This window comes from Lathamus discolor, chromosome 3 (genome assembly GCF_037157495.1).
Source record: "Lathamus discolor isolate bLatDis1 chromosome 3, bLatDis1.hap1, whole genome shotgun sequence".
NCBI classification, from domain to species: domain Eukaryota; kingdom Metazoa; phylum Chordata; class Aves; order Psittaciformes; family Psittacidae; genus Lathamus; species Lathamus discolor.
The window spans coordinates 55,961,713-55,970,627 of NC_088886.1; the positions used below are offsets into that span (position 1 = coordinate 55,961,713).

General features: G+C 46.8%; 2 long non-coding RNA genes across 2 annotated transcripts in view; both read right to left on the minus strand.

Moving 5' to 3' along the window:
* Positions 1-2,426: 2,426 nt before the first annotated feature.
* Positions 2,427-3,984, minus strand: LOC136011002 (uncharacterized). Its single transcript, XR_010611140.1, has 3 exons — positions 3,905-3,984; positions 3,697-3,765; positions 2,427-2,529 (listed from the first exon to the last, which is right to left on the minus strand). It is a non-coding gene; the product is annotated as an uncharacterized LOC136011002 (long non-coding RNA).
* Positions 3,985-7,620: 3,636 nt separating this feature from the next.
* Positions 7,621-8,915, minus strand: part of LOC136012284 (uncharacterized) — a 3,115-nt gene continuing 1,820 nt past the window's right edge. Inside the window, exon 2 of the long non-coding RNA XR_010611656.1 lies at positions 7,621-8,915. This exon is cut by the window's right edge and continues 704 nt beyond it. This is a non-coding gene — a long non-coding RNA (uncharacterized LOC136012284).

Here is an 8,915-nt window from a genome sequence, read left to right on the forward strand (position 1 = left end):
AAACCGAACACAAAAATATTGAGTCTCTCTGGTGGTTTTACAGCCAGAGCCCAGTCCCACTCCCCTCACAATGGAGTACATTTGTGCCACTCTGCTCCATGGAAGCCAGGTGCCATTCTTGATGCTTTTAAAATAGTTTTAATGACTCTTCAAAACTTAATTTGAATATGTTTCAAAGGAAAAACAGTAATGACTGTCACTGCTGCAGGTCATTACCATCAGTTTCTTAAAGCAAGGGTTAAAAACTATGTAATATAACTCCTTTACGCGTTGGTAGTTGTCTCCAAGTAAAAGCATAAGCCAGTCTCTGGACCAAGCCTGAACATGAAATCAGAGAACCCTGACTATAAGGGAGATGGATGCTCTTTAGCCCTTTGGTGCCACCCAGCACACAGAGACAGAAGCCTGGCCACAATGGGTGCCTTTCACTGAGAGGCAACAGAGGTTGAATGAATCCTACTTGTGTGGATCCCAGGGTTTTAACCAACCACATAGCACCGGAGGAAAAAGCCTTACACATCTAATGACTAGAAGGGGAGCAGAAGAACACCTCACTTGCGCTCCCCTCTCAGCTGCTGCAGGGGCTGATGTACAGAGTGCCCCATAGCAACAAAGCCAAGTGTTTTCCTTTCCCCTTGCCTACCTCACTCAGCCTGGAGCTAACAAAAAGGACAGCACATAAGCAGTCATATGCCCTGGTCCTTCAGCAACTGTAATCCAGCTCACCAGGACACACTGGGACCCCCTGCCTGTGGGTCAGCCCTGTGCAACAGGGGCGCAGGCAGAGACACACACAGAGGCGGTGGGAAGCAGGGATCTGCCCACCTCTGCCCAGGGACAAATCTTCTGCAGCTTCACCGGAGAACCAGACACGAGTCTGGCAGATCAGGCCTTTCACATCAGGTGCTTTGGAGTGCGATAACTTTGCCCTCAGGTTCAGGGCAGTGTGGGAAGATGCAATAATATGCACAAATGCTTTCTTTTTTTAGCACTATCACACAGAAATTTGTCCTACCTGTGTTCACACGAAAAGAAAAACCTGTGCAGTTGGGCAGAAAGGCTCTGCTCTATATGGAGGTGGAAGTATGTTTTAAAGCTAAGCTTTAAGGAGACAACACTGGGTGCTATGAAATCCCTGGTAACAACATTGCTATCTCCTCCAGCCCATGTTCCCCTTTCCTCTGATGGGATCGTGCAACCCAGCCTCAGCCCAGGAGAGTCCCAAACCCAAAGGCATTACCTGGAGTCAGGACAGGGTGCTTGATGAGCGATGCTCCCGAAGCCAGCGCCATGCAACCTCACTGCTGGAAAAGAGTCAAATGAGCATGCCGTCCCCATGTCAGCTGCTGGCTGGTGATCCCTCCCTGACACCCTTCCCCGGAGGACTGCATAGATAAACACCCTCTATTTGAACAAGTCCAATGACAGCAAAATTGCTTGCTTGTCTCTAAAAAGACTCTAATAATGTGCATCAGGGGAAAGGCCCATGGTCTGACAGACTTCTTCTTCCCCCAGAGTGGAACATAAAAACACATTTCAGCAGCAGGGAGGACACAGTCTGAAGTGCATCCCTAGTTAATTATATCCAAAAGAGTAATAATAAAATAATACTTTAAAGAGGGAGTTCTAAAATTTAATAGTTTAAGTATTTTGTTATCGTGGTGCAGTTAAACTGCAGACTGAGCATCACTTTGGATAGCCTTCTAGGAAGGTAATGCACAGGTCGTCATGAAATGAGCTGCTCTAGACAAATCTCATTCCATACAGGCCTCTAATATTGCACAAACAGCACAACCCGTAGCTTTATCACAGCATTTGGTTTAAATATCTGATATTTACAGCAAATGTTCATGTGTGAATAGAAAGCACATCTGGTCAGCAGCTGCTCAGGAAGGTCCCACATACCATGGGAGAGCAGGGAACTGACCCCTGCGTTTAAGAACAGGGGCTGAATTCCTGGCACAAACACTGAAGCTAGTCTAAAAACTCCTGTGCCTGACAAGATGCTGGATTAAGGGCTGTGCCACAGCCCAGAGCCATGGAGAGAACCTGCGTTGATGCAGCTCTTGTAAACAGCAATCAAAGGCCAAGAGGGAAGGATGTAATGAAAAATGGAGGAGAAGAGAGGTGGATGAAGGTTATTACTAAGGAATTTTCTGTCCTTTTCATTTGGGTAATTTAAATATTTGTTTAACATTTAAAATTAACAAGATTATAATTTGAATACAGGACCACTATAAAATGCTCATTCCCAGCTAAAAGAAACAAACCCAAAACCAAACGGAAATGGAGGAAACTGCAGCAAACAAAAAGCAGACAGCAGAGATGTCCAAATTCCACAAACAGCTCATCTTTTCCTCTCATTTTTGGTTGATTTCCACATCCTCACACACACCCCACCATCCCCTGACACTACAAACCTGCTCAAGACTCCAGCATGCCCAGCATGGATGGTCTTCCCTGGTTGGACTTGCAGGCAGACACTGAGGTCACTCAGGCACCTTTAGCTTACAGCAGGGAGCACAGATGCTATGGAACAGAGCCATGACTTCAGTGAGAAACCCCAAAAGGGTCGGAGTCACCATGCTAGTGCCCATTTCTTTTCCAGTGGAGGGGGCCTAGAAAGCAAGCCTGGATGCAGCTGCACACAGCTAGGCGAGATGAATCCCCCGCTTTATCCAAGAACTTGCTTGGACAAGTTCATGGATATCCAGTGGCTCTATAATGATATCCAAGACCAGCAGGCATTGATCCATCCCTGGATGAGACAAGGGGTGTCAGACCGGGGGATGGTGAATCTTGGCAGCTCTGTCATCCAGAAAACACAATAGGAACTTCAACATTTTCACCTTTTGGCACAGAGACACTAAGAGGAGAACATGCAAAGGAAAAGATGGATTTCATCCCTCAAGCAAGCTGCCTCTTCTGGGACATTTGGCGGTTTCCCCAAAGAAAACTGCTGTCATCTGAGCCGTCAATTCAAAAGTTCATTCAATCTCTGGATTGACTGCTACCACCTGAGTTACACTAATGAGCGACTATGACTTGCAAAACATCGTGGCTCTGCCATGCCCAGAGCTCCCATGCACCCAGGAGGCTCAGCTCACCCTCCCACTTGAGAGGTACTCATCACTGCACATTCACAGTGGTCAGCCCAAGCAGGGCTTTGGCAGCTGAGTGGGCCCTATAGACATCTCTTGCCTTCCCTGCATAGCTAACTGGACCTCCTCAAAGCGTATGAAGCCTGGACGACAGGGCTGTGTTCAAAAGGACAAGTGCATCAGAGGATAGTACTAGCAACTAGACCTGAAACCTGATGTGCTGGAGTGCAAAACTCCCTTGGACCTCCTATATACATGTGATTGAAGACTGCATTAGCTGGTAACCTCAATAACACAAGAGAGGTTAAATTACTGGGAGCAAGTCAGGGTTGGACTACCACTTACACAACTCCTCTGTAGCCCAAAGGCTTGGGGTAGCAGTGGCTGCCCTCATTTTGGGGTCTGGCCAGCCAAGCCAGGAGTCAACAGCAGTTTGTCTCCATGGAGTAGAGGACACACTACCACATTGCTTTTCTTTCCCTGGACGGTTTGGCTGCAGTGGTTCCCTTCACCCACAACCCTCTGCAACTGCTAATCAGGGCTCATCCAGCCTTGGAAACACAAGTTATTTCAAACAGTGGAGTCTAGGTCCTACCTGCTCCTGAAAGCCCAAAGCCACCAAGCTGTGACCAAAAGTATGCATGACCCAGCATGTCTTTCACATCTAGAAAAGAGAAATGCTTTCTGTAGTTTAACAAGTTATTGAAAGGTCAGTCCAGAAAGTGTCTGCAATAAAAGTACTCAGACACTTCTATTTCATCTTCTCTAGTGAGGATAGTGTAGCTCAGCTCATGGAGACTTACCTCAGGCTATAGCTCAGCCTGCAAGGGCTCATTCCTGGCTCACTCTTGTTATTTATGTACCACACTGCGCACCATCAGCCTAGGTGTTTTAGAAATACAAGTTTAAAAAGAGGTGTCTGCTCCTCTTTAGATGTGGGAGGGGAGAGCACATCCCACACTTCCCAGCATTCAAGCAATAGATGAAGAATTCTCCATCAGCCGTGCTTTACAGCTGAAATAAACAGACCATCCATAGGGGAGGATAAATCATCTTGCTTTGAGATTTAACATCATGCAGAGACAAGAGGCAATACCTTCTAAAATGCACTCACTCCTTATACCCAGCATGGTCCCATCCCCAGACACTAACAGAGCTGGTGGTGGTGACACTGTCATTTCAGTCTAAGCATATACCAGTCACAGCATCTTTCCACCACATCTGCCATCACTGCTATACAGTAACTCACATCAGAAACAATTACCTGGGAAAAGGGCAAAACAAGACTGCTCTCACACAAAACTAGCCATAGAAGCAGACAGGAATTCCACATTAAAGCAACTGAATCTCTTACCCACCCACTTCCTTCCCCCCACACTTCTACTCCACCCTGCCTACCCCGTAGTGCTGCTGGTTTTGAATGTGCTGGCACCTGAATCCAATGTAATTGATTACCTAAGCAAGATGAACAGCATCTGATTCCTCACCAGAATAGGCCCATGGCCTCCAGAGAGCGCCGCATGCACAGACCACCTGTGAAATGCTGATCCTTTCACTAAATAACCCAGAGTTCTTTCACATTTGCCTTAACTTTTTAACTTTGATCCTTCTCTGTGAGGAAAGACACCGCACACTGCACCCGGAATGCTGTCCACAGTAGACGTTACGGTGACCCTTCCAAACACCAGCACATCCCAGTGGACAAACACATGGGAGTGAGCGCAGCTCAGAGCCCCTCTGACTCCCAACAAGATTGCTGGGGCCAGTGATGCTGCAGGGTCAGGCCAACAACCTCCAGCAGAACAAATGTAATGGTTTCTGACTCCTTTCCAAGCCAGTGTTTGTTGGGAAACATCAAAGCCGGTGGAATAGTAGGTGTCCCAAAATGTCTTAATTCAGAGAATTAGTGTTAACTGAGTCTGATTAGCTCCATTTATCTCTAATTAATTACCTTTACCTAATTAGACACCCTGTTTCCAGTAGACATGGAGTCAAGTAGACTAGATTATTAGTGTAGTCATTGTGCCTTTACAAAATCCTGAAATTAATGAAACGTGCAAAAGAATCCACGGCTTTAATTGCACAGGTGTTGCCTTATGGCAAAGCTTTATCATCTGATTACACCGAGGGATTATTAGTGACTTTTTATATAGAGGATGAGCCTGTGAAATGTACCTTAGCAACAGCTCATTAGTTTAGGGTTGTTACTGTATTATTTATTACATCCAGCCTTCCCCATTATCTAGATTGATTCATGGACCTATATTTTCCTCCCCTCTGTGCAGGAAATAAATAAATAAGTGAAGGCTGGCTATTGCCGCCCAGCTGCAATATGAGGGGAAAGCAGAGCCTATTCTCCAGCTACCAATATCCACCCTTTAAAATAAAGCTTTAAAGTTGATTTAAATAAAGCTGGGGTTTTTTTCCCCTCCTTCAGCAAGGTAATCAATTTAAGCTGCTGTCAAACTGGAATGCTTTCCACATGCCATCCAAAGAGTTTGGGCTATCTTAAATCTTTTCAGATAAATAAAAATACATTATTGGGTTGAAGAATGAAGTGCAATATATTTACATCCAAAATATTTGGCTTTCCCTTGCTATAACTCATCCTTTATGAAATCTATCAGAAATATTTTATTTTGATATTTCTTTTAACAGCTCAGTTCTTGGCTACTTCAGGTTTGGAGGGGTTTGCCAGAGAGAACTGCCTGCATAATAGAACCAAGACAAACAAAGCCAAACAGCAACCTCTGTGATAAGAACCCCTTTCCCCACAGAGGAGCTACTTGCAGCCACAGTGGAGAAGGCTTGACCTTACCTTTCTGTATCCTCCTCGGCAACATCCACCCTGCTGGACTGGCTAAATATCACTGGTACAACAGCACCAGTGCTGCCCTAAGCAGAAGAGGCCTCACTGACCAACCAGCGATCCATAAGCAGCCAGTAAACAAAATGATGAGGAATTCTTTCCCAAATTACCTAGAATACCACATTAATTTAATATTGTGTAAAACCTTGCTGTCCACTTATTGCTAAATTTAAAAGAAGAGAGTGGAACAATAATTAGTAACAGTTATTATGCATGATATGACAACTAATTTGAGGAGCAATCATGACTATGCAGTGACAAACATGACTATGGAACTTCTTGTATCTGCGTTACAGAAAATATGAATTTTAATCTCAAAATGATGGCTTTAACAGACTTAGCATCTAATTTTGCAGTGTTTTCCTGGGGATTCATATGACACACATGTAAATGGTGTCATCCTGCAATAAAGGCACTAGGGCTGCTCTGCCCAATGGAGATGGCTTCCATGGACAGAACCTAACTAAACAAAATTAATTGCTACAGGTCATTTGGGATTGCTGCTCTTCCAAGGCCTGCTTCCCCCCCCCCCACCCCAGCAAACTCACAGGCCACTGCGGTTTCTACATGGGCAAAACCCTTAATCTCACTATAAGAGCCTTGTATGGGACCTTTCATTAGAGTGAAGTCCCAGGAAAGCCCATCTTGAAGAGACTCCATTCCTTCCTGTCTCCCTGGTGCCCCTCAATAGGACATAAAGGATCTCTCTCCCTTGATCCCTGGGGACATCAATCTAGCTGCCCTCCTCCAAGCAGGCTGCATCGGACCGTAAAACACATCTGCATCTACCTGCTCACCCCCTGTGAAATCCCATGGATCAGCACTTACCTGGAAAGTGGGAAGTGCAGGATTGACAACTTCCTTCAAAACCCAGCAGCACGGGTGATCAGGGAGGAGCAACTCTCCCAGAAATTCCTTGAAGGGTTCTGCTGAAGGCGGAAGGTGGAAGGAAACCTTCAAGGAAGATCTGGGAGACTCTCCTCAATCACCCATGCTGCTGGGCAGCAGGTTATCCAAGAGCTGGCAGGTAGGAAAGCCCAGGCATGAGACAAAAGAAGATCAAACATCACTGAGGACCTTTGATAACACATTAGACAGCATTAGAGATAACACTGGAAGAATGCTGGGAGACCCCCAATCCTCTTACACATACTCTCAGCATCATAGGTGCTAACTAGTTGGACAAGGCATGGGATCAAATCCCACTCCCATGCTTGCAGTGTGCTGTGTCCATGTGCCTCAGAAATACTAACTGATTGTGGTAAAAGTAAGTATTGCCAGTGAGATGCTTGTATGGGCTTTACAGTAGGACCCCCGCTTGCATTTGCATCTTGGTTCATGATCAGTTCAAACCTTTCTTCCCGCACTCCCCTTTGGTTTCCCATTGAATACAGTCAAACTCATGAGCTCTGTCTGTGTGCCCAGTGCAGCCACGGAGCCCTGCCTAGTGTGTACCAGTGATGCTGGGAAAAGGTTGCTGTTCAGGGCTCCGTTTCTCACACTGGTTTCAAGCACATCTGTACAGAAAACTTTCTTAGGAACAAGAAATTCCCATGGGATGGGGGCTTCACTCTCTATCTCACCACGTCCTCCTCGGAGAACTCTGACCTCATCTTCAGTAATGAACGCAAGCAGGACAGGAGACAAGAATGAGATATATTAAATATTTATTTAAAAGGCACAAACAGGTTTTCCAGTGGGAGGAAGAGAATTGCATGGGAGAGTTGCTGGTCACATCCCTTAATAGGAGGCAGCCTAGCAACCTGTGGGAGAAGCAGGGCCCTGCCTTACAAGGGATGGTGAGCACCAGGAGCACCTTGGGTGTCCCCACAAGAACCACTTCTAGAAAGAGAGGAAGGAGGCAAGGGCAGGCCCCAAAGTAAGCACTGCTGCTTCGCCTCTGTGATCTATTTTCCATTTATAAGCTTCGAGTGCTTCCCAAAGGCAGGAATCACACACTACCCACCAGCTAGGAAATGGGAGCAAGAAGGGAAGGCCGCTCACTAAGGTCATCTCTTCATCCTCCAGCTTGCATCCTCTTCCAAAGGGCACATGCCTGCCTTTCCCACAAGGTGCCATGTCGAGAGGGACTTGCTCTGCTGCTTTTCCCTTTGTCCCTCAGTGGCAGCCATGGAATGGATGACGGTCTGTTTGATAAGCAAAGCCCTGGCATGCTCCTCCTGCTGCTGGCACCAGTCCTTGAGGAACTGGCTGGCACCAGCTGTTGAAGTGAGCTTGGACAGGCTGCCTCCCATGCTCCAAACGCCAACTATTTGGAGGAGCCAGACACGGAGCTGGCGGGTCTAATGGGAGCATGCATCCAAAATCAGAGACTGCTGCCTCCTGCAGGAGCCAGGTACTGCTCAGGGGATGGACCAGCTCTTGGTGACCAGCACAGCTTTAGAACATTAAAGCAGACATACATGCACCAACTGAGTGAGGATAGCAGGGTCAAGGACAGCAGGCATTGTGGCACTAAGTCATGAAACCACCACACGACCGAAGTGGATCCAGTAACGTGAGCTGGAGCAAAAGAGTGTCACAGCATTCCCTAAAGACAGAAATCAGAGTCTTGGAGGCTCTCAGGCCCAGGCACCCTTCCCAGCCGCAAGGCCCAGTCTAAGCTTCTGCACTTGTTCTTCTGAAAAAGGAAGAGGTCTGAGACAAATCTGTTCCCTCATCCATGCAGTCCTTGTTAAATCACCTGCACAAAGTAGGCCCCATTTAGTATCTGTACCAGAGTTCTTGACAGAGGAGCTCCTAAATTTCTCGTGCTTAGGAGCCTGAGCTTGCAGACCTCATGGCAGTGTTCAAGGCCAGGTTAGGTGGGGATTGGAGCAACCTGCTCTAGTGGAAGGTGACCGTGCCCATGGCAGGGGGTTGGAACTGGGTGAGCTTTAAGGTCCTTTCCAGCCCGAACCAGTCTGTGATTCTGTGGACCAGGG